We start from the raw sequence: 25,005 nt of genomic DNA, 5'->3' as shown, positions 1-25,005 counted from the left end.
AATTTACTGAGAACCACAAAGCACATTTGTTTCTGTAGGTTATGTCTATCAGTATTCACCAAATGTTTTAAAATCTGCAGTTAATTATTCATTTAAAAAGTAACTATTATAAATCCATTACATTGTTAATGTAAATAACACATTATTTATGAGAACCAACCATATTCTACAAAACAAAAATATTTTATGAAAAGAGTGGCATTGTTGTACATTTTTGTGAGTCTCCTTAATGCCTGGCTTAACAGATGCTAGCTGGATCCTTGCATCTGCTTCTGTATTCTCTCCATTGCAATATCACACATAGGCTGCCTCCAGAAAACTCCACTGTACGTTGTAAGAGAACAAGGGTGGAAAGGGCAAATAGCATCCTAGTATTACAATGAAAATAAATTTGACCTCTTGGACTCCTGAAAGGGTCTCAAGGACCCCAAGAGGCTGAGTCTGTCCACTTGGGAGACTCCAGGCACACATTCAAAATCACTGCTCTAGCTCCTCTTAAATGAGTAGCCATCAGCCGGGCATGGTGGCTCATGCCTGTAATCCCAGCACTTTGGGAGGTCGAGGCAGGTGGATCACCTGAGGTCAGGAGTTCGAGACCAGACTGGTCAATATGGTGAAATCCCGTCTCTACTAAAAATACAAAAATTAGCCAGGCGTGGTGGCGGGTGCCTGTAGTCCCAACTACTCGGGAGGCTGAGGCAGGAGAATCACTTGAACCCGGGAGGCAGAGGTTGCAGTGAGCCGAGATCATGCCACTGCACTGCAGCGTGGGCGACAGAGAGAAACTCTGTCTCAAAAAAAAAAAAAATGAGTAGCCATCTCCAGCTGTGGGTTGTCTCGTTGTTCCTGCAGGGGTGACAGGAGAGCCGCAGGTCATGCATGCCCCAATACTGACTTGCCCTGAGTCCTGGGCGACCCTCCCTCCAGGTCTTGGTCATCCTTAGGGCCTTTCCATCTGCCTCTCAGTGCACAAGTTATACCTGCCAACCAACCCCAATTCCATAAGAAAGTGACTTCTCAGTGGTGGCCCTGTGAATACAAGCAGGGTCTGCAGCATCTGGGACTCCCCTCCCACCCCACAGACCTGGCCATGCGATTCTGCAGTCTTGGGTTTCTGTATCCTGAGAGGAAAAGGCGGCATCTCTCCTGGCCTCACAGGGTGGCCACTAAGCCTGCAGATTCCCTGGTCAGATCCTGCCTTGGGGCAGTCGTTTCCTTTCCCCGCCCATTCACTGTGTGTCACCAGGAAGCAGCCCCAGGCCTTCCCTAATAGGTGGAAGACAGAATGTGCCAGATTCCCCATGATCCTCCCAAGGGCAGTTTGAAGATCCCTGGAGGGAAGCCAGCCTTCCACCCCAATGTGCATTTGCCAAAATCCTGCTCCTCGGGGTATCCAGTTGTTCCTGGCTAGAAATCACCAAGCTGAAAGGGCAGCTTCTAGCAAAAGCGTAGACCCTCCACTGCTCCCGGGAGGTGCTGACCACCCCATTCAATCCTCTCCATTAGTAGGGGCCAGGAACGGCCTCCAGCTTGAGGCACAGAGCCAGGATCTGCTCCATCGAGGCTTCCAGGCCCCGAGGCTGTGCACTCAACAGAGACCCAGAACACAAGCATTTAGGACAGGAAAGAAGTTCAACCGGCTCACCAAAACCAACGGCATTCAATGGGAAAATCAGCACAACACTGCCAAGGTTAGCTTGCGCAGGGCCAAACCCCCAGGGCCTGTGAATGTGACACTATTTGGAAATAGGGTCTTTACAGATGTAATCAAATGAAGGATTTTCAGATGAAATCATCCTGGATTACCCCAGTGGGCCCTAAATCCTATGACTGGTGCCCTTATAAGAGAAAGGAGATGGAGATTTGAGACATAGACACAGACAGGGAAGGACGCCATGGCTGAGGATGGAGGCAGAGATTGGAGGGACGCCTCTCCAAGCCAAGCAGTGCCTAGGATTGCCGGCCACCAGAAACTGGGGAGAAGCAGGGAAGGACCCTCCCGCGGAGCCTCCAGAAGGAACCCAGCTGCTGACACTTTGATTTCAGGCTTCCAGTCCCCAGAACTGTGGGGCAACCAATTCCTGTTGTTTCAAGCCCCCTGGCGTGTGGTAGCTGTTTGTTCTGGTGGTTCCGGGAAGTGAGCACACCTATTTACAGTTGGGCTGTGGGTTGAGGAGAAACACTGGGGTTTCATTTGGTCATCACATCCACTAGGGTCACTGCGTGTCTTCGGGCTCCAGCATTCTGAAGTCAGGGATGGGGTTGTCCTCATGGGGTGTCAGCGACTTATTAGGAAGGCTCCAGGTCTCATTAACTTGGAGCCAGATCTGGGTGAGGTGACCCTGCGTACTTCTGGCTTACGGCAGGTGCTGTTAGTTCTTCCTGAGGGGCACATGCACCCAGGATGCAGGGGGCAGGCCTTAGCCTCTCAGGCCTTCAGCACTCTCCTCCTTGTCTGTGTCCCAGGAGGGCCCTGCTTTCCTGCAGCAGGTCCTCAGCCCCAAGCCAACGCGGAGGTTCAGAACCCAGCTCTGATCTCAGCAGTCAGTGCCAGGGAGCACCGCCTGAGTGAGCAGGCTCCGGGAGGCTGCTCCTCAGATAGCCATATCCCTGCGGGGTCTGCAGCCTCCCAAGGACACACCGGACCTCCTGGGTGAGAACTTGGACACGATGGGCCTCCCTTAGAGACATGTCTGCTCCAGGTGCCCCTTGCTCTGCTCCTTCAGGTACCAGCGCCGAGGAGACCCTGCCCCCAGCTCCCTGCGGCCTTACCCAGGGCTCTCGCCACACCCACGGCTGACCGACATGCTGTGCCTGCTCCTTGGGCGGGGAGGATCACTGCCTCCCTCCTCAGAGCGGGGACAGAAGCTTCCCCTGAGCCCCAAGCAGGAGCCTGGGCCCCCCGTGAACTGCCCCCTCCCAGCCTCCCTCCCTGCCTCCAGCAGCACTGTGGGGCAGGCGGACACCCACGACTGTGGCAGATGCAGCCCATGGCGAAGGGTGACAGGCAAGAGGCTCCTAAACCCAGGTGCTGAGCTGGGTGTGCCCCTGACCCCTGAGAAGCCGCCCGGCTGGAGCCCAAGGCAGCACCCCCAGCCAGCAGCTCCCCAGAGCAGCTGCCCCCAGTCAACCTGGGCACCAGCCAGGTTTGGGAACCTCTGGGCATTTCTTTCTTTACCCCATGAGGTTTCTGTGGTGTATCACCAACCTCACTGCAGTGCCCACGAGGCCCTGCTTCTCCTCCTGACCAGGTGCGGGAGAGGATGGCATAGGGCTGGCTGCACATAGCAGGGCCATAGGCAGAGCCCGTCGCCCTGGGAGTCAGCTCTGAGGACTGGCTCCACACTTGTGCGGAGGTCTGAGACGAGCTTATCCCACATATCCAATGCCGTTCAGCTGCACCCACAGCCCCCTGGAGCCACCTCAGCTTCCCACCGAGTCCTGCGGAGGTTTTGACCCTATAAATAGCATCTTCTTTTCCTTTCAGGCAGGAGTCCAAATACTGTCACCAAGAGAGGTGGGAAACTCCATTTTTATTACGATCATATTACAATGCCTGAATCACGAGTTTAGATATGGCTTTCTGGAAGACAGGGGTGTGTGCGAGTGTGCATGTGTGTGTGTGCACACCTGTGCATCAGAGAGAGAGAGAGACAGAGACACAGAGTAACAGAGTCAGAGACAGACAGGCAGACAGAGCTAGAGAGCTGGGGCGAGCCTTCAGGCAGCAGGCCTGCTCAGGATACATTGTGGACAGTGCGGCCCAAAGCTGGGAAGGGAGTCCTGCAGGCTGCCCCAGGAAAAAACCAAAAGAACAGACAACAGCCACTGCTCTGTCCCGCTCCCCACACCTGGCTTTGTGACTCAGCCCGGGAGACACCACCATAGTCTCCCTAGGAAGAGGAGGAGGAACGCATGTGGGGACCCAGTACGTCCCTGCTCCTCCTCAGGCCCCCAGCCCCTGCACCCCTGTGGGATCCAGGAGAGGAAAGGACTTGGCTCCCTCCCATGGCTGGTGGCCCAAAGTGGCAGCTATGTCCAGCCCTGAAGGAGGGAACAGCGGGGAAATCCTGCCAACCTGAATGCCAGCTTGGCTTCCAGTCCTGCCTGGGACGCTCCCCAGTGGCCAGCCTGGAGCTGGTGGCATCACCTCCTTGACTTTCCACTTCGGCATCTGTAAGCTGGGGATGCTAATAACCACAGGCTTGCCGGCAGTGTGGGGGGATGCAATCCGGTCACGTGAAGTTGAGGACATAGTGTCAGGTGCACAGCAAATGGTCCATATGTGCTGCGATGTTTTTGTGATTAGCTTTGTGCCATGGAGACTACCTGGACACTTTGAGTTTCACTGATGCCCCACTGCCTATGGGAGATGTCATCTCATCCCCCTGCACAGGGGAGGAAACAGAATTAGCAGCAAAGGCTCCCACAAGAGACCACACCTGGGGGTGGATGTGCCCTCAGGGCAGCAGGGAGGGCAGCAGAGCCCAGGCTCACCCCTGGATCTCCCCACTGCAGCCCAGGGAAACCGGGCAGGTGCCCCACTAGGAGTCAGAGACCTACCTAAGTCCAGGTTCACCCCTTACTACTGGGACCTCAGTTTCCTCATCTGTCCAAGGGAGAGAAGTGGTTATTGCTGCCTCAGAAGACTGAAAAGGACCAGGCATGGTGGTTCATGCCTGGAATTCCAGCACTTTGGGAGGCCGAGGCCGGTGGATCACGAAGTCAGGAGTTCAAGACCATCCTGGCCAAGATGGTGAAACGCCGCCTCTACAAAAAATACCAAAATTAGCTGGGCGCGGCGGCAGGCACCTGTAATCTCAGCTACTCAGGAGGCTCAGGCAGGAGAACTGCTTGAACCCAGAGGGTGGAGGTTGCAATGAGCCGAGATTGCGCCACTGCGCTCTAGCATGGGAGACAGAGTGAGACGCCATCTCAGGAAAAAAAAAAAAAAGCAGGCTGAGAAGGACTAAAGGAGATAACCGACAACAGTTTGCAGGCCCACATCTGCTGAAGGTTTCTCCCCAGGGGGCCACACCCAGCCCCGCGGGCTCCTGCAGTGGCTGCAGCCCTGAGCAAGGCTTTCCTGGTTGGTGGCACCTTCTCTGGATTGGGCCCAGCCCTGTTCCCACGTGTCCTGGCCACCCCAGCCCTTTCCAGGGAGGCAGCCAGATGTAGCAGAAGGGGCAGGGGCTTTGGGGGGCCTCCTCTGAGCCAGTGGGTCTTCATCATGAATCAGGTGGCAGAGCACAGCAGATCAGAGCACAGTTCTGGAGCCAGAGAGATTGGTGACTGCCTCGCCTGCTGTGCCTCAGCTTCCCCATCTGTAAAATGGAGTCAATCACGACAGAACTAGCTCGTAAGTTTGTGAGACAGATGAAATGCACCAAGTGTCTAAAGCCTTCAGAAAAGGGTCTGACAGAAGAAAGGTGCCCACAGCCATCTTATTCACTCCTCAGTTGGTGTCAGGAGGAGTAGATGAGATGCAAAGAACCTGGGACAGGGTAGGGGCTCCATCAGCAGGAGGCCTTGGTGCCTTAGACCAACCACCCGAAACCAAGGAGTGATGCCAGCAGGTGGACATGTATTCACTTCTGGGGCAGGGATTCTTGACCACTGCATGACCAGCATTTGGGGCCGGGTCACTCTTTGTGGTGGAGGCTGTCCTGTGCATAACAACATATTTAACAGCATCCTTGGCCTCTACCCACTGGACACCAGTAGCAACCTCCAATGACAACGGCCAGAACTATCTCCAGGCAGTGCCAAATGCCACCTGGAAACTGGAGGCAAAACCGCTCCTAGCAGAGAACTGCCATTCTGGAGACTTGGATTGGAACTGCTCTGATTTTAAATTGCACTCTGCTTGCAAAGCATTTTTTAAATTCTTACTTATCACAGACATATTTGTCTGAATTACCATAAATTCCAAACTAACAGCTGGGCGCTGTAAGCCGTTCCTTCCCATAGTTCACTCATGGTCCCCAATGCCCAGCAACAGCCAGCACTTGCAAAGTCTGTTGTCTCACAGGGGACTCACAGAAGCTCATGCAGCGGAAACTGCTCTGGTCATCATTGCCATTTACAGATGAGGAAACTGAGGCACAGCCAGTTGCATGAACTTGCTCAAGGGCTCCTGGACGGTGGGGCCTATCGGGCGTGCCCCCCTAAAGCTGGTGCCATTGGCACCTGGCTCTGCCCGTCTCTGAGAACTCTCACGCCCTCATTTCCTGCGCTGACCACCAGGCACAGATGCCGTGTTCATCTGACAGGAGAGGAAGGGGGGCCTGGGAGGAACAAGCCACAGCCTGGTGACGGAGCTTCTTTCTGGCAGCAGCAGGATTCAGACCTACCTCTTGTTGGGGCTGACCTCTTCGGCTCACTGCCTCTCCGAAACCAGGCAAGAGGCTGGAAATGGGGCTTTCTGGAAAAATGCAGACTCTGCTGGGAAGCAGGGCAGACACCTGACACCTGTCGCTCAGCCTGGCAGGTGGCGTGTTCATTTCTTGTGTGGTCATCTGGCTGTCACACTCAACCCAGTGAGAGGCTTAACTCTCGTCCTGCTCCACCCCAGCCCCACCCTGCTGTCATCTATGGCCCCTTTCCTCACCCTGTCAGGTGCCTCTTTGACTTTTGACCTCTGCCCTCAGCAGTGTCATTTCATGAAACCCAGGCCCCGGACAGCCAGCATCAAGCAACTGGCAACCTTCCATACTTCGGCCCCTGAGACCTCTGCCCTAGGGATAGGGGCTTTGTTTTCTTCCATAATTCCCTTTGGATTGGCCCCAGCAACCAGCAATTTACCAGGCAGCAGCACCCCAGCTTTGGGTGGAGTCTTCATAGAGCAAACCCAGCAGGTGTCTGTGGATCCCGGATGCACAGACCCTTTCCTGGAGAGGCAGAGGCCACCTGCCACAGGCCACGCGGAGCAGGGTCCCACCATGGCCCTGAGCATCTTGACTGAGCAGTTCTGCATCCCAAGACCTCACAAGGTGACTATGGAATGGCAAGGCTAGCCCTGGGGGTAAGCTTAGGGCAAGTCCAAGTAGCCAACTCGCCTTCATAAGCCGTGGGTTCCTGTGATCGGCACACAAGCGGCTGGTGCTGCTATCCACAGGAGGATACCCACCAACTTGTCTAAAGGGGTGGGCAAGGCTAGGGCTGAGAGGAGAAGGGGTCTGGGTTGTTGTGGGCAGAGCACCTGCATGCTGTGCCACTCCCCCTTCAGGTGCTGGAAGGAGTCTTCCTGGGCGGCTCACCCTCCACAGCCCTGCTGGGAGGTCTTGCACACGCCCTCGATAGCCAGGCTTAGGGCCTCCCGAATGCACCTGCAGCGTGAAACCGTGGAAACACGCTTGTCAGTGGCAGTTCTGTGTGGGAAGGAGCCCGGGGCTCTCTGCGGAGGGTCAGTTCTGTCCCTTTTAAGGTTCTCCGTGGAAAAGGCTCAGCGCCCTTTTGGGTCTACCTACATCTGGGGATGCTAGAGCCCAGCTCCCAGTTTTGCTGATCATTTGGGGGCATACCATAGGAAGGACCTGCAGGGCACCTCAGGCTTGTATACTATGGCTGCAAACGCCTTGGGGCCAACCCTGGGCTCACACCCAATTCAGGGTCTACAGGCAGGGAGCCAGGGGCCAGGGGAGGACTTCTCAGCTCCCACTCGGGATGCTGTTTAGGGGAATTAGAATGTGTTTTATATATAAGAGAACTGAGGGAGTCTAAAAAGGTCTCTGGGGGGTAGAAAAAAGTGAGGAGGAAACACAGGAAGAAATGCACATGAGGGAGGTTCTTGTCAAAAGAGTCCTGAGAAAGACGTACAGTTAGAAACATAGAGTGTGACTGAGGGTCCTTCTTAGCACATAAGGGACAGGGACAATAGTCTTAGATGTCTGGGGCTCCTCTTGTGTTCTGATGGTTCCTGAGACGGGGAGAAACGGCGACAGTTTCTTGGGTTCAGAGAGGGAGAGAAGGCGCCTCACACTCTGGCTAGGGTGGGCTGGGGGCCTGCACCCCTAAATTGGAGAACCCCACTAAGCTGACCCCACTCACCACTGCCCACCCCGCCAAGCCTCCTGGCCATTTTCAGCGGAGTGTCCCGACCTCTGGCCGCCCGGGTGAGTGTGAGCCCCGGAGCGCGCGCGGGGGGTTGGGGGGCGAGGAGAAGCAGCAGCCGGTGGGGGGGCCCCCTGGGCGGCGCCCGCTCCGCGCGGCGATTCGGCCCGGGTTTTGCGGCCGCCGCGCCTCCTCCTCCCGCCTCCGGGCTCCCTGGGCCTCCTCCCTCCGCCGCGCCCTCGCTCCGCCTCGCGCGGAGGGACCATCTGCTGGCATTTCCTGCAGCCGGGCCCGCGCCTCCAGCGGAGCCCCCGCGCGCCCGGCCGTCCCGGAGCACCGAGCTCGCAGCACGGTAGGAGGTAGGAGCGCGGCGGCCCGGGGGGCAGCGGGGGACGGCGCGGGGATGGCGGACTGGGAAGAATCCGGAGGGCCCCGCCGGGCAGGGCCGGAGCGAACCTGGGGCCGCGGGGGGTCTGCCGAAGGGATCCGGGAGCCCGCGCTGCAGCCCGCGGACCCTGGCAGTGGCCAGTGCGGGGAGCCGCGCAGGGGCCGGTCGCGCGCGGGGGAGCCTGGGGGCGCCCCGGGCCAGGGCGAGTCGGCGCCTGGCGGGTTGGGGCGGGTGGGGCCCGCGAGTGGGAAGTGGCGCGCCCAGCACGGCTCCCCACTTGGTGGGGCTTAAAGGAGACGGGACCGCCAGGCAGGGTGGCTGGGTCTGACCGCCCAGACCCTGGCCAGTGCGGGGGTCTGTGTCCCCAGCTCGGCCGACGCGGGCTCCAAGGAGCCTGCGTGGGGTCTGGGATCTGAGTCTGGCGTCCCAGCTGCGGGCTTGGGAGGGCGGCTGTGTCTGAGTCCGCAGAGTCAGGGGGCTGCCTGGATTACAGGCCAGGGAAGGACCCTTGCCCACAGTCCCCATCTCTGGGGCACTGACCCCCTGAGGATGTGGAGCCTCAGGGACTGTTGAGGTGCCTGAGTCCTCAAGAGGGTCTGGTGCACTTGAAGATTCCTCCCGGGGAGCGGGGTACGGGAGGGTGGGGCAGGCAGGAAGGAGGCTGGAGTCTGCAGCCCCCCGCCCCGGGCAACAGGCCCGTCCTGGGCTTCCCAGGCACCGCCCCGACCCCCACCCAGACCTCTGGGCTGCCTCCTGTCAGAAGCCAACTGGAGTTAGGGTTTGGGGTGACTCCTGGGGGTATGGAGGGGTCACAGGGTGGGCTTACCTGCCCCTCTCTCATCCCTGGGCTGAGCCCACTGCCCTTCCCTCATTCTTGGGCTGAACGGGTCTGCCCTGCCGAAGCGGCTGGGTGGATTTCGTCTCTTGCCATTTGGTAACTTGCTCCCCTCTGTGTGTTGCCCCAGTCTGTTCAAGGTGCCTTTTACAGGCCGACTTCTGTAAGGGTCCCACCCCACCTGATACAGCCTCCCAAAGTCGGGAGAAGTGGGCCAGCCTTTGGGATCCTAGGTAGATGCTTTTGGGTCTGCCTGCGCCAGGGCTGATCCAGATCCCGGACTGAACAGAAACCCTGCCCCCACCCCCAAGAGTAAGGCGCCTCTGCACGTTTTTATCCCACCGCCTTGGTACACAGGGGCCTTGCGGTTCCTTGAACCTGCCAGGTGAGAGGGGGCTTTGCAGGCATCAGGCAGGTTTGGGGCAACCTGGGGTGGCGTCAGGTGCCCGGCTGTTCCCTTCAGGCCTCAGGCTCCAGAACTCCAGATCCTATTGTCTGCTTGCACGCGTGTGGGGCTGGCCCGGGGTGCCCAGGAGGCAGGCACTGCGTGTGTCTGTCTTGCCAGGCTGTGTGTAGGAAAGGTGACACAGCAGATGGGCCTCATGAGGAGCCTCTGACCCGCAGTCCTGGGCCTGGTCTTGGAGAGGCTGCCCTGCAGATGTTGATCCCTGGGCAGCCATCCTGCGTGTCCAGTGGAGGCTCCTTGCTGGGTCCAGATTGGGCCATGAATAGGCCAAGTTCTTCCAAGGACTGCTTTCAGCTCTTCACAGAACGCGAATGCAGGAACCCCTGCCCCGCCCCCACCCAGGGTTGTATTTACTATGCTGAGAATGCCTGCTATCAGTTTCTCTCCTGAAATCCTGGCCTTGCTCTGAGCTCTGATACTAATCTGACATGTAACGCTTGCGGGAGGGAGAAGCACCCCGTGACAAGCCGGCGGGTAGAAGGGCTGTGTGTGTCTCTGACAGCTGTGTTTTGGGGACTGGTGCTCTCTGCTGATGCTATGGTTAAGCCCGCACGCGTTTGCACACATACAGGCACAGCATGCAGGTGGAGAACTTACCCAAGATGACAGAAGGTGCATCCCACCCCATTCCCATTTATTGTTCAAGGGACAGGTGAATCTGAGTCTGTGACCGCAGCTAAGAAACGTTGTGGACCCAGCTCAGGGTTCTCCCAGAGAGGCCTGGGGGGTTGGAAGCTCGGACCTCCTGGACAGGGGGTTGTAGAGGGGCCGAGGCCCAGGGGTGCATCGTGCCAAAAGGATCCCGATCATTTTGATAGGAAGGGAGCTGTCAGGGAGGGAGCCGTCAGGTGCAGCTCCCCTTGTGGAGTCCAAGGGCCAGGTGGGTAGAAGTGCTCACTGCTTGCAGGGTTGGCAGGGCAGCCCAGGGAACGCACTGGTGTGCTGGAGAGTGGATGTTGGGTGGTGCAGATGAAGGCCACTGGCCTCCCAACAGGGACAGGCATGCTGCCCTGGATGTCCTTGTGCTCCTTGTGACCGGCACAAAGGAAAAGAATATTGTTCTTGATGCCAGCTTTGCTTGATGACTTACTGAGCCTGCAGCTTGAGGAGGCAACTGACAGCCTGAGGTTGGGGCTCCTGGGCTGGTCAAGATTTTTAAGGGTTTTGGGGCCTTGGTGACTGGGTCTTGGCCACGGCTGGGTCACCTTTCCCGTGGAGATGTATGGGCAGATAGTGAAGCTGCTGCAGAGAGTGGTAGGGTTGGCGGTCGAGTACAAAGGACTTGGACTGAGGACCGCGTTGTTCGCTTAGCATCACAGCTGTTCTGAGCCAGGGCCTCTGGGATCATGTCCACGAGGGTGTGAGGTTGCCTTGTGCTGGCATCTACACTAAATGGAGCCCTGGGCACCAGCTGTGTCCTCAGGACCAGGGCTTGAGGTGGGAGATGGGGAGGGGATGGGACATGAGCCTTGTTGGCTGGCTTAGAGGGATCTAGAATTCCTAGAGGGCCTTTGTTGCAAATCTCAGAGCCACCCAGGGTGAAAGCAAAAGCTTTGCTCGGCTAGCCTGCCTCACATCCGGCTGCTCCCTCCAGGGCTGGCCTCCACTCCCCTCCTGGCCCTACCAGCTCTTGCCTGGAGCTCCACATCAGCTACCTGCAAGGTTCCCCTTTCATGGCCTTCCTAGCCCTTCTCCAGCCAGCAGCCAGCAGCCAGCAGCCAGCATGTTGTTTAAAAAGATAAACCACTTCATGTAGTTTGCCTACTTATAGCCCTTTGAGATTTGCCATGGGTCTCAGTAAGTCCTGACCCCTTTCCAGACCCCACAGGCCCTAGACACCCCTCCACTCCGCCTCCCTTCCCCTGTCCTCCTCTCCCCCTTCCCTCCCCTCCCTCTCCCCTCCTTGCTCCCAGGGGTCCAGCCTCAGCCCTGGCTTCTTACTCCAGGGCCTTTGCACTGGCTGTGCCTCTGTTTTTGTCCCCTCCTTGTATCTACACTTGGTGGGCTCCATCTAATTCAGGTCCCAGCTCGGATGCCACCTCCGCTGAGAGATCCATTCTGACATGATATCCATTCCAAAGCAGTTCTCAGCTCTGTGTTTTATTTTCTCTTTATTTATACTGAAATGATCTTGTTTGTTTAATTGAATGGCTTCCTGTGGAGAAAGCAATTGGGCCAAGCTCGGTCCATGGTGGGCGCCGCTGGTGCGTGGCATCTGTCTCCATGCACGGTTGCCTGCAAGTCTGCTCCGGGCTCTCTTCCCAGGGGCTGGCACACAGTAGGTGCTCTATGGTTAAGTGAGGGACATGTGGAAAGCCATCATACTGTCTCATCCCAGGGAGGCCAGTATGTTGAGACTGGCTGCCCCCATCTAGCAAGTCCCACCCACCATGTCCTGGTTTCACCAGCATCGACTGGTATGGGATGTGACCAGCTTATTTCCTCCATGCCCTAGGATGGCGAGGACAAGAGTGTGTGTATGACTCTTCCCAGGGTCCCATCATCTCTGATTTAGGAATGAAGCCCTTAGGGTGTCTCACCTCCTCGAGGTGCCTAATATTTTATTTGGTGAATGCAGATGCACTTAACTGGCCTGTGGATCCCCTCTGACCCTGCTGACACGAAGAGAAGGATGAAGGGGAAAGATGAGGTTCAACATCTGAACAGTATTCCCTCTAACTATGTACATTCTTAGGGAGTTTAAGTGGGAAATAGGGAGGAGATGTGGGGGATACCCCACCTCGGCAGGCAGCTGGTCAGGCTGCCCGTTGTGACCAGCCTGGGGTCGCCTTCCCTTCATCCAAGGCCAGGGGCGTTTGCAAACCTGTATTAAGCCCTGCTGTACCTGGCAGAGCAGAAGCACCACCCCAGCTTGGAGACAGCAGGCCCCTGACTGCCGGCCATGGATAGCCCCTTGGGAAGTGCCCTGTGCTTCTGAGCAAGGAGGGAACGGGCCTCCAGGCACTCGGGGACGGCACAGAGGGCGCTCTGTCGCCCGTGCCTTTGTCCCCTTCTCTCGCTGGCCCATTCTCAGCTGCTTCCTCGCGGGGAAGGGCCTTCCTTGGCCAGGGGAGGGAGCGCTCAGTGGCCCGGCACTGCGGAGGTATTGATGTGCAATTGGGGTGAATACGGCGGTCGGTGTGGGGGTGGGGGCGGGGGGTTGTCATTTAAAGGGGCATTTGGGGATAGTCAGCAGAGGAAGGCGTGGTGTTGGGGCGGGGCATCCGCATCTCCGCGCCCCTTTGCTGGCAGCCAGCGGGATTTCTCATGTCTAGCTATTGCAGCGAATAAGACAGTCAACTAAAGGGCGTGCCACTGTAGGTCCTATTTGCTGGGCTGCCGCTCCAGGCAAAGGCATTTGTATGCCTGCCTATTAGGGTGAATGTGACGCGGGGAGTGTGGGTCGCTTAAAGGGCCGGGACTCTGGCAGCAGTGCATCCTGCTCATGCCCGCCTATTGCGGTGAATACGGTGCAGTAGTCGGGTCGCTTAAAGGGTCCTGGCCTCCTGCTTGCTGGACTGTGCTGCTTTGGGGCAGCTCCTGGTCCCGGGCGGGAGGGGAGCACTCTAGGGAGGCTCCTCACTTTGGCCACAGGGAGACGCTGGCCCGTGGGGCAGGAAGGCTAGATGCCCTTCTTACAGGATGAGCCTCACCCCCACCCCACCCCCTGCTGCCTTAGGAAGTCACCCAAATTTAGCAGAATTCAAGCCACAGCCATTAGGCACCAGGGTGGGGCATGTGACCCTGTTCTGGAGGGCTGGCGGGGCCAGGGCAGGGAGGGGGCTGGGCCTAAGAGATTGATGGTGGTGATGGTGGCAGGCACTGCCTGGGATCTGATCAGAAGGCCTAGCTGAGGAAGACGCAGCTGGAATTCTTCACCCCAGGTGCCAGGGTCAGCAGATTTTATTTGCCTCCTAAACCTTGGTTACCCCGTCTGTAAAGTGAGGCTCATGGCTGGCCCGTGAGAAGTCCCGAGATGGTCTTTGTACACAAGCTCTGGGTGAGCATTGGCCATTGTGTGGGTGACTGGCATGACCCACTACCCCACCCCTATAGGCTGCCAGTCAAAGGTTTCCACCCTCTAGCCACCATCTCCCTGGCTTAGATAGTCCTGGGCCACCCCAGGTGGCCCTGGCCCTCCCCAGGTGGACCCTGTCCCTGCCGGCAGACCCTCCACCTCTCTAGCTCTCTCCTCTGCTCCTGAACTTGGCATTGGTCTCAGGCTGCCCTGAGCTGTCTCAGGGGACTCCTGACCTGTGAAGGGGCAGCGAGTCCATGGGAGGCAGTTGGCCTGGGCTCTTCGAGTCTGTTGTCCTTACCTGTAGAGCAGGGACCACAGCACATGGTGCTCCTGAGTGCAGCGGATCCAATGAGTGGCCTGGCACAGGGCCAGGGAGAACTGGGATGCCTTAGTCTCTGGCCCACACACTCCCTACCAGTGAGCACTTTGTGGGTTAGGTACCAGACCTCGTTAGCCTGAGGCTGGGGTGCTGTGGACAAGGTGCTGGGACTTAGTGTTAATGCTCAAAGATGAGCTGCAGAGGTAGTGAGGTCCCCCAGCCCCGGGGACACCTGAGAGTTCTCCCTCTTCCCCGCGCCAGCCTCAAGAACATACCTGGGCAAAAACCAACCCTCATGTTTCATTGTCTGTGGCCTCAGGGTGTGTGCACTCTTGCCTGTGCCCTCACCCTGCTGTCCCTTGTGTTCAGAGTGTGGCTGGTCCAAGGGCTCACAGCTTCTGACAGGCTCCCCTCTGAGACGGAGGAAATGGGGCCCAAGAATGGCAGGGTCATGGTGCTACTCCTCGCTGGGCCTCAGTTTCTCCATCTTAAGGCACCCCCATCCCTGACACTTGCTCCCAACCCCTACACCTGTGGGGCTAAGGCACTTGCACACAGGCAACATCCCGGCAGGAACTGAGAAGGAAACTTGGACATCCACAGCTCCCTCTTCACTCCCAAGGTCCCGGCTTCTCCAAAGGCTTCTGTCCATCTGCTCCTACGCCTTGAGCTGTTTTATATCTTGAGAATGCACCCCAGGTTTTATGCAGAAGGAAGCGTCCACTAATTTTTAAAGGTTTGAGACTGAGTGATTGGAAATCTTTCTCATCCTTCCTCCTGCCTCTCTCCTGCACCAGTGTGCAGCCCGGAAGAGGTCTCATGTGTCACTGACCATGCACCAGTGTGCAGTCTGGAAGAGGTCTCATGTGTCACTGACCATGCACCAGTGTGCAGCCCAGAATAGGTCTCATGTGTCACTGACCATGCACCAGTGTGCAGCCCGGAAGAGGCCTCATGTGTCACTGACCATGCACCAGTGTGCAGCCCGGAAGAGGTCTCATGTGTCACTGACCATGCATCAGTGTGCAGCCCGGAAGAGGCCTCATGTGTCACTGACCATGCACCAGTGTGCAGCCCGGAAGAGGCCTCATGTGTCACTGATCATGCACCAGTGTGCAGCCCGGAAGAGGCCTCGTGTCACTGACGCTCCATGAGTCTAACTTCTGCATGTGGAGTGTCCCTGTGGCTGATCCTGGGGCGGTGGACTGGCCTGATGCTGCCAAGGACGCCCCACTTTCCCACAAAGCTCCACCCTGCTATCTTGCACATCCTGGGGCCAGGACAGGAAGAGCGCCCTGTGGATCGGAAAAGCAGGTGCCCTTGTGGGCACCAAGAGCCCTTTGTGCTTTGTAGGATCACGTGCTGCCACATGGCACCCTCTGATCTCCTTGGGGCAGAGGAAAAGAGCAGCCAGCTTTGAAGGGAACCCTCGCCCACTCCAGCGTCCATGCTGGGTTTCTACTTTGGGCCCAGCTCCTGCAGGAACGCACAGACCTCTCTCGCTCTGAGACCTACATTCTGCCTTGGAACGGCACAGCTGTCCCCAAAGGCAGGCCGGGGCAGGCAGCTTGGCCACAGGAGGCTGGGAGAGTTTGGAGCGTGAAGAACACCTAGAAATGTCAGAATGTGACCCATCTGGAAACCTGAGACAGGCCGCTTCGGGACAGGGCCTGGTTGCTTGTCCCATTACCGTGCCACAGTGGGTCATCCTCCCCAGCCTGGCACCACGGAGGCTCCCAGAGAGAGGGGGACTGAGGTGCTCTCTGTTGGTGACTAGCACCCAAGGGTGCTTGGCCCCAGTGTGCTGCTGAACACACATGGCTACCGTGGTCGAGGCCATCAGGAATCCCCACCCTCGTGCCCTGCACCGAGTGCAGCTGTGTGGCTCTTTGCCGCCCAGACCCTCCCTGCTCGCAGGTGCCCACCAACAGCCAGAAGAACCTTCCGGCTGCTGCAAGCCCAGCAGGCTGGACAAGTTTCTCCTTCATCTGGTTGCTGTAAGCAGAGGAGAACGAGTTACTCAGTCCCCAGCCGGCCGGGGGCGGGGCCGCCTTCGTCTCTGCTCCGTGGGCTGCTGGGTGCTCACACTCTAAAGTGATGTGGGTGGCAGGAAGTGGCCTTGTGGCGCCCACCCGCTGAGCACAGGGCTGGCCTGTGAAGCCACCCTAGTCATGGAGCCAAGCTGGCTGGGGCTCTCCTGCCCCTGTCTGTCTTGGCACAGGCCCTTCCCAGGCCTGCAAAGCCTGCTTCCATCGGAGCGCTGCCTCAGTACCCGCAGCACACGGGACATCTAGGCTAGCTAGCGTGGTACCCAGGACCCATCTTGGCCTCCCTGGGTCTCTTGGGGACATCACCTTCTCCTGGAACCCTGTCTCATCAGGGTGACCTCTCAAAAGTCCAGCCTCATTCCTTATCTGCCCCTTGCCATCCTTTTACCGGTCAGGGTCTCTCTGCTGCTGGCCCTGGTTCCCTTAGATCTGGGCCCTGCAAGGCCCACTTTTTCCCACGTGCTCAGGAAGTGCCGCTTGCTTTCCTCCCTCGTGGGCCGTGAGCCTGCTCCCGTGTGTTTGGCCTGTGTGATTTGCACAGAGGCACGCAGCCCTCTGATCGTTAGTGCGTGAAGCCAGGTGCCCTGGGCCGTAAGCACCGCCCTGTAAAGGTGCCCTTCACCTTCTGACCTGTGCGAGCTGGGAGTTTGCTGCCCTTGGGGGCCCCGAGGAGTGACCCGTCTGACCTTGTGGACAGGGGCACAGTGCTTAGAACATGGGCTTAGCAGTTGGCAAAGCAGGTGGGAATCCCCACCCTGTGGGGCCGTGGGCAAGTCCTAAAGCCCCAGACTTTGGTTTCCTTGTCTGTGAAATGGGCCATTGCAGGGACAGCCCCCTGGAGGTGCCTCGGGACGTGGTGGGAGCATGAGCCAGCTCATCGTGAGTGCCAGCCCTAGGCCTGTGTGGAAGTGGCACGGGCTCTCAGAGCAGGGAGGGGCCACCGCCTATCACGCCTATCATTAATGAAAACTTTCACCAGGAAAGATGTAAACACAGGAACCATACAGAATAACAGAACCAACCCCAGCCTTGTCAAGGTCCTGGCACCTGGCTGTATTTGCTTTAGGCGTCTTTCAACAGCTACAAGTTGTGTGTAGGGAGGGCCCCAGAGCTCCCTGCTTTCCCCAGAGCCGCTATCCTGGGTTTCCAGGCTCATGCTCCCAGGCGAGTTTTGGGCTTTACTATATATGGATGGATCCGTAAACACACACAGACAGATGTCACGTGACCACCGATGTTCTGCTCACATCCTTCTTTCTGATCGTTTTAGAGTCACAGAGAAGTCGCAAAAACAGTAGTTCACTGCCCTCTGCAACCTCTTCTTGTCTGCATGGTTCTGTATTCCTTGTATATTTTCCTTGCTTTATGTATGTAATCACATGGATTTCCATCCTTCGGAAGGACTTTCTGGTACTTCCATTCCGTCCCTGGAGCAAGGTCTGCGTTCTGGTTTCCTTGGGCACAGCCGAGGGCACTCCCCCAGGGGACTGACCTGGGGTGGGGTCAGCAGCCCAGTGGGATGTGGCCCAGTCTCTCCTGTGCTCAGTGCTGCCTTCCCTTCCCCCTTGTCCCAGAGGGAATCATGCCTACCGCGCCCCCTTACTCTGCCTCAGCATAGGGCAGCGGGAGGAATCCTGGCCCCCAAGAAACACACCTTACAGAGATGTTTGCCAGGGCCCCCCAGGGGCCTCTCAGTGACCAACACATTTTGTTAATTAAAACCAGGAACACAGGCTTGAGCCTGAGACTGAGGGTCCAGGAAGGGCAGGGTCTGGCAGAGATTCTGCAGGTCTGCTCACAGCCTGTTCCAGCACTGCAACCCCTTGCTGAAACCACACGTGTGTGGCCTTGCCAAAGATGGGGAGACGGGGCTTGGGAATACCGGCCAAGCCCCAGACCCGCAGCACCTCCACAAAGCTGGGTTAAATGGAAGCGAACTGTCGGCATAATGGCTGCTCCCCTAGCCATCCGGCTGCTTGGGACATGAGTGGCAGAGCTGGGGTGAGTGGCAGAGCTGGGATGAGTGAGTGGCAGAGCTGAGGTGAGTGGCAGAGCTGGGATGAGTGAGTGGCAGAGTTGAGGTGAGTGAATGGCAGAGCTAGGGTACCCATCCCCCCTCGGTGCTTGGGATCACTCCAGGTCTCCAGCTGGGACGTGGCCCAGGCAGGATTTGAGCCCAAGTCTGCCAGGGTGTGCCAGGCATTATTCCTGGGAGAGGGGCCCTGTGGCACCTCCAGATGTGGCCAGGGAGAAATCCCCTTTTCCCAAGGAAGCTGGTGCTATAGTCCATCTGTCCTAGGAAGGCCCTCCTGGGCGGGTGTATGAGTTTGCAGGGGTTTCCACCGCTAAGCAGCCCAGACGTTGATTCTCTCTCAGTTCTGGAGGCTGGAGTCCAAGATCAAGGCCTTGCAGGGCTGGTTTCTCCTGAGGCCTCGCTCCTGATCGTGCAGGCAACCACCTTCCCCCTGTGTCCTTGCAGGGTCATCCCTCTGTGTGCCTGTGTCCTCATCTCCTCTTTTTATAAGGATACCAGTGAGATTGGACTAGGGCCCACCCTAATGACCTGTTTTAATTTAATGTGCTCCTTAAAGACCCCATCTCCAAGTACAGCCACTTTCTTAGGTCCTAGGGACTAAGATATCAGCACATGAATTGGGGGGACACAATTTAGCCCGTGACCGTGGGTAGTGGAGCGGCCAGACTAACCCCGGGCGTCTCGTCAGTGGGTTCTGTTTGTATTTCCTGTGAGGACCCAGCGTTTGCTGGGAGTGAGATTCTGATGTGATCAGAGGCTTTCCACACCCTTGAGTGTGTGCAAAGTTCTCAGATTTCACCTGCTTGAATCTTGACTGTTTTATGCCCTCCCAAGAGCCCCAGCTCAGCTGGAACCTGGGGGAGCTGTAGAGACCCCTGCTTGTGAAGGAAGCATCAGCAGGAACACGCTCACCCTTCCAGGCTCACCCCTCCTGGGCCACATGCCGTCAGCCACTCTGTCCCACCGGGATGCGGGTCACTCGGCGTGTGTGGGGTCAGCAAGCCCTCTACGACGCATCCTGCCACCCGCTGGCAGGTGCTGCACGCAGGGCCGTGCTCTCCAGGTCCCAGCATCTGGGCCAGTATCTGCGGGCTGGAGTGTGTCAGCCGCCCCTTCGCCTTTGCCCTCCAGTTCAGCAAACACCTCCTACAGCAGCCCTCTGGACACCACATGGGGCCTTTCCTCCCAGGGAGGGCGGATAAGGGGCCACACACCAGCGGCGGTTTGAATGCTGTGTATTTCCCGGGCACAGACCTTCCTCAGGGGCTGTGGGCCTGCCCTGGGGCTCCCTGCTGTGTGTGCAGTGTCCACAGCACTGTCGGGGAGCCCGTAACCCTGGGGCTCCCAGCTGCAGCCACGTTATCTAGGCTTCACCTATATGGAGCCTCTGCTGTCCAGAGCTCCGACGAGAACTCCAAATGCAGCAAAAAAGAAAACGAAAACGGAAGCCTTCTCCCGAGCAGCCGTTGTGGACACCCACCCGTACTCACAGCCGGGCCTGGTGGGCCGCTCGGGAGTCGCGCCAACGTGGGCCGCTGCTTCCCGGCAGCTTGAGCCTGTGGTCAGTTTTTAAACTGAGGTGTAACGAATGACCACAGGCAAATAACTGTCCTCCCGCCCCGTTCATTTTTTTTAAACTGTGTCTGCTTTGAATGTGCAAGGAACATGCTGTTTGTGTCTGGTGGGCGCCTGTTCTCCTGGCTGTGGCCATTCATTATTCCTGGGCCTCAGCCCTAGCGACGGTGCTGGCGTCATCAGCCCCCCGCAGCTTGCCGGAGCAGGAATAGCCCCGGGAATTTGTGACCTCAGTGAGCCACATCTTCAGGCTAGAGGGAGCTTTCCTGCACAAGAGCAGCTTATCCCACGGAGGCTCAGATCTTTACACACATTTGCGCTGTTCCGTGCATATCCCAAAATGCATTGCGTGCAACCTTGAGGTCTACATGAGAGACACTGGAACCCTCTTCCTGCTGACTTGTGTCATTGTGACAGTTAATTTTGATAATGATTAACATGTATTTTATTGAGGCTTTTGGAATGACTTATCTCCTTTAACCCTTGAAACAACCCTATGCCATAAGTTCTTTTTTTTTTTTTTTTAGACGGAGTCTCGCTCTGTCGCCCAAGCTGGAGTGCAGTGGCCGGATCTCAGCTCACTGCAAGCTCCGCCTTCCGGGTTTACGCCATTCTCCTGCCTCAGCCTCCCGAGTAGCTGGGACTACAGGCGCCCGCCACCTCGCCCGGCTAGTAGTTTTTTGTATTTTTAGTAGAGACGGGGTTTCACCGTGTTAGCCAGGATGGTCTCGATCTCCTGACCTCATGATCCACCCGTCTCGGCCTCCCAAAGTGCTGGGATTACAGGCTTGAGCCACCGTGCCCGGCCAACCTATGCCATAAGTTCTATCATTGTCCCCATCTTACAGATGGGGACACGGGGGCTCAGAGAGGTGAAGAAACCTATCCGTAGTCACTCACCCCTACATGACAGGACTGGGACTGGAAGCAGCTCACCTCGTAGCCGGGACTCCCTGGCGCCTGGGGGATGTTGCACTCTGTGGGCTGTTTCTCCCTGTACTCAATGGCCCCAGACTCCTCCTCTTCTCCTTGTCGGAGGAGCTGTCAGTGATCATTCCCACCCACTGCTGTCTAGGAAACCAGATGAGTAAGATTGTTGGAAAAGTGAGTAAATCAGGAGCGGACGGACGTGGCAGGAGGACCCAGGAAGTGCCAGCGAGGCGTGAATGAGGCCTGGCACGCGGTATTTCATGGTGCTTGATTGGGCTGTTTAGGGGGAGTCTTTTCTGTGTTCCTCATTTTTCTGATTCTCACTCAGCATCCAGTGCGGATCACACGGTATTGACAGCCAGCAGCGTGTATCAAACGCCTGCTTGCACCCAGCTCTTCCTGGAGGTTTTGCAGGCACTGGTTCTGTTCACACTTAAGTGCCCTTTCAGGATAGAACTAGGCTTAGGGACGCTGCGTGCCTCGCCCAAGCCCGAGCCCATCGCACCCTGCAGGCTACTCCGATAATCCTGCAGGCCCCCACTGCTGTTCCGGGTGGGATCCCTGGGAGGGGGTGAAAACCAAGGCCTGGTCCCTGCCCGCAGGAGAAGGGAACATAGGGGTCTCTTGGTCAGGAAGGAGCCCCACACTTTGAGCAGCTTCTGGCATTTTTAGAACAGCTTTCAGTGTGCGCAGACCACCTTGGCAGTCCAATGTCACCTATACTGTTATTTAAGACCTAGCTCTTTAATAAATCAACTCACTTCCTTTTGAAGTATATTTATAACCTAGAAGATGTGTTAATCGTTGCTGCAGTTAAAAAATCAACATCACCCGTGATAAATTGCAGGTAACTATGAAAACATGCACAATGCACACGAACCACTGACTACATGTTAGCTTTTGGGTGCTCTGGCCACAGGGACTCACATTGTTTGCTGTGAGCTTCGCGCCCAGGGCCACCCTGCCTTCCTTAAATAGAGAGATGAGCAGGGGCAGAGCCACCATAAAGACCCATACTCTTGTCCCTTGATGTAATCAGGAGGCTGGGAAGAGAATGGAGAAGGCCTCGCTTTCTCACTGTGACCTAATGGTGAAGGCCGCCTGTACTGCTGGTGTCACCTGGGGCATCGGTGACGTGCATACTTCCAAGCTGGCTTGAGAGGCAGAGGGGGCATCTCAGTGGCCAATTCCAGGGGATTTGAGAACGGGCCCCTCTCCAGGAGCAGCCTGAGGAACAGGCAGCTGTCGGGGCCGCAAAGCCCGCCCCGGGGAGGCAGGAGAAGGTGACCCCAGTGACAGGGCCCATCCAGGTTCCCAGCACAGTGCGGCTGTGTTGCATGGAGACCCCGTCCCACGGGGCAGACTGGCATCTGCCGAGTCGCGGCCCATTCTCCAAGGAGTCACCGGTTTTCTTGTTGGATTAATGCCAGGACAGCGTGTTCAGCAGGGATTCCAGAGGGGTGTGAGAACCGTTTTTTGTGCCATGGGGGAAATAAAGGTACATGAGGCTTCCTCTTCCACCCCTTGGCTTTTCTTTTCTTTTTTTTTTTTTTGAGACGGAGTCTTGCTCTGTCGCCCAGGCTGGAGTGCAGTAGTGCAATCTCGGCTCACTGCAAGCTCCGCCTCCCGGGTTCACGCCATTCTCCTGCCTCAGCCTCCCAAGTAGCTGGGACTACAAGCGCTTGCCACTGTGCCTGACCAATTTTTTGTATTTTTAGTAGAGACTGGGTTTCATCATGTTAGCCGGGATGGTCTCGATCTCCTGACCTCGTGATCCGCCCGCCTCAGCCTCCCAAAGTGCTGGGATTACAGGCGTGAGCCGCCGCGCCCGGCCCCCCTTGGCTTTTCATGGGGGAAAGGGCAGGAGGACGGTTTGGTTGCGCCCCCAGCACATGGGGAGTGGGGAAGACAGCTGTGCTGACAGGAAGCGGCGGGTCAGGGTCAGGCTGATGCTGGGTGTCTGGTCACCTGCTGTGTGGAGCGGGAGTTTCCATGCCGGTGGCAGAGGGGCTGAGGAAGAGGCGTTCGCACCATTGGCCAGGCTCTTCCCTGCTCCCAGCTCTGTACCCAGGGCATGGGTGCTCTGGGGCTGCCATAACAAATGACCGCAAACTGGGTGGCTTAGAACAAGATTCTAAGATTCATTCATTTACAGTGGTGGGGCCCAGAAGTCTGAAATCCCAGTGCTGGCCGGCCTGCACTCCCTCCAAAGGCGCTGGGGGAGGATTCTTCCTGCCTCTTCCAGCTCCCGGGGACTCCAGGTGTTCCTTGGCTTGTGGCTGCATCGCTCCGATCTCGGCCTCTGTCTTCACAGCACATTCTCCTCTGTCTGCGTCTCCTCCCCTGTCTTGTCACACGTGGACCCCAGTCATTGGACGAGGACCCCAGGCAGTGACCCTCTTTCCAAGGTCAGGGTCACAAGTACTGAGGTTAGGACTTGGATGCATCTTGCATGAAGACACAATGCAACCCTCCACCGCTGGGAGAGGGTGGCCACAGTGGGCAGCCTGCCGTGACTCCGGGGAAGATGGACTAGGATCGGAACCTATAGAAAGACCAGGGGTGGCATTCTGGGGCATGGGGATGACATCACAGAGGCAGGCGTGCGTGATCACAGTCGTGTGTAGTTCTAGGGAGCAGGGTGTATTTCACAGATGAGAATAATGAGGCCTTTCAAGAAACCAGGAGCTGCCTGGGGCACCCAGGCTGTCAGCAGTGAGCTGGGAATGAAAGTTGGATGTGGCCACCAGGGAGACCCCACCCCAGGGAAGGGAAGAGTTCTGCTCCCGCTGGAGGCATGTTTGTCCAGCTCTCACGACACCACAGGCCGCCGGCCTGTGTCTGTGAGGTGGGACACCTTGATCCCCTGGCCTCCTGACCCCTGGCTTACCCCTGAGATGGTTCCTACACGCTATGGACACGGTGGCCTAGCTTGGACAGGAGGGGCATGCCCACCTAGGGGCTGCTGGGCTCCTCCCTAAGGAGGAGGAGGAGCTGCTGGGTTCCTCCCCAAGGCTGCAGCCTGGTCCCAGGACCCCGGAAGACAACCTGGGACAAGGCTGTGGTTGCATCAGACATGTTTACCTGGGAACCAAAAAACGTTTTTTAAACAAAGCCGTCTTTAAAAAGTGAGAAGGAGAAAAGTACTGTCTGCTTCCCCGGGGAACTTGGGATCCTGGCTCCTGAGGGCGACCTGCCTTTTTGTACTGGCTCAGCCTGGAGCCTCCTGCCTGGGCTTCTGGGCAACAGTGCCCTCTTGGGAGGCAGCAGCTATGCCAACAGGGGAAACAGCCACTGGTTGGCTTCTGCATCCTGATTTGCTATGTGTGTGTGTCTGTGTGTGTGCATGCATATCTGTGTGCTTATGCATGTGTGTGCAGGCATGCATCTGTGCACATGTGTATGTGTGTGTGCCATGCCTGTGGTTGTGTGTGTCCATGCATCTGTGTGTGTGCCTGGGATGGGGCGGTGAGCAGTCAGGATGAAAGAGGAATGCAAGGCCACCATCGCACTCCTGCGTGTCAGCACCTGGCACACAGGGGACACTCACCAGCAGCCACAGCTGGCCCTTGTGCCCTGGCTATGTGGTGCCTGCCAGGGCAGTGACCACCCGTTGACTGGTCAGTGAGGGTGGGGTCATTCATTTGATGATCAAAGAGGAAGAAGGGACAGGGAGTAGGGGCCTCGGGGAGTACCACTGTGTGCTGGAAACCACACGTCCTGATAGGACCTGCCTCCCAGGACGACTGTGAGGACCAAATCAGATCAACGGAGCCCGAACAAGGCTGCAGCAGGCATCTGCTGCTTGCCTGACGCACCAGCTGTCCCCACGGCCTGCGTAGGTGGCACCCCTGCCACAGGCACACGTGGGGAGGGGAAGCTCATGGAGTGGCAAGCACTAGGTAATGTTGATGGGGACAGGGAGGATGCTGGCAAGAGGGTCAGCCACGGTCACAGCGCCCACTGCCTCCCTCACCAGAGCCCAGCACACTGCAAGATCTTGCCCCTTTCCCAGCCACCAGATAGGGTAGGGGGGCCGGGAGATCTCCCAAAGGGCGACTGCCCCCCGACCAGCCCACGCCTGTGGGAACAGAAGACTGCTCTGGGGGACCTGACTTGGGGCCTCTGCTGCATTCTGGCCTTGGGGGCTTCCAGCGTGGTGGTGTGGACGCTCAGGGGGCCTGTTTCAAGTCTCATACTCCCTGGACAGTGGGAGAGCCATTCTGATAAGGCTGGAAGCCTCTGGAAAGGGCTGTTGCTAAGACACAGGGCTGGAGGGGCCAGGAGGTGGCTTTGGCAGCTGATATATAAAGGTGGCCTGTGGTGGGCCCAGTGG

General features: G+C 57.5%; 1 protein-coding gene across 2 annotated transcripts in view; it reads left to right on the top strand.

The window, feature by feature from the left end:
• The first annotated feature begins 8,271 nt into the window (after window positions 1-8,271).
• The window catches only part of OSBPL5 (oxysterol binding protein like 5), an 80,960-nt gene continuing 64,226 nt past the window's right edge, over window positions 8,272-25,005 (top strand). For both annotated transcript variants that reach the window (XM_033208268.1, XM_033208266.1), the window contains exon 1: window positions 8,272-8,411. The gene's annotated coding sequence lies outside the window, so the exon portion shown is untranslated. The remainder of the gene's footprint in view (window positions 8,412-25,005) is intronic.

This window comes from Trachypithecus francoisi, unplaced genomic scaffold (genome assembly GCF_009764315.1).
Source record: "Trachypithecus francoisi isolate TF-2019V2 unplaced genomic scaffold, Tfra_2.0 Lachesis_group8, whole genome shotgun sequence".
Taxonomy (NCBI): Eukaryota; Metazoa; Chordata; class Mammalia; order Primates; family Cercopithecidae; genus Trachypithecus; species Trachypithecus francoisi.
The sequence above is the reverse complement of the archived record's forward strand: the minus strand, read 5'-3'. Positions and strand labels throughout refer to the sequence as shown.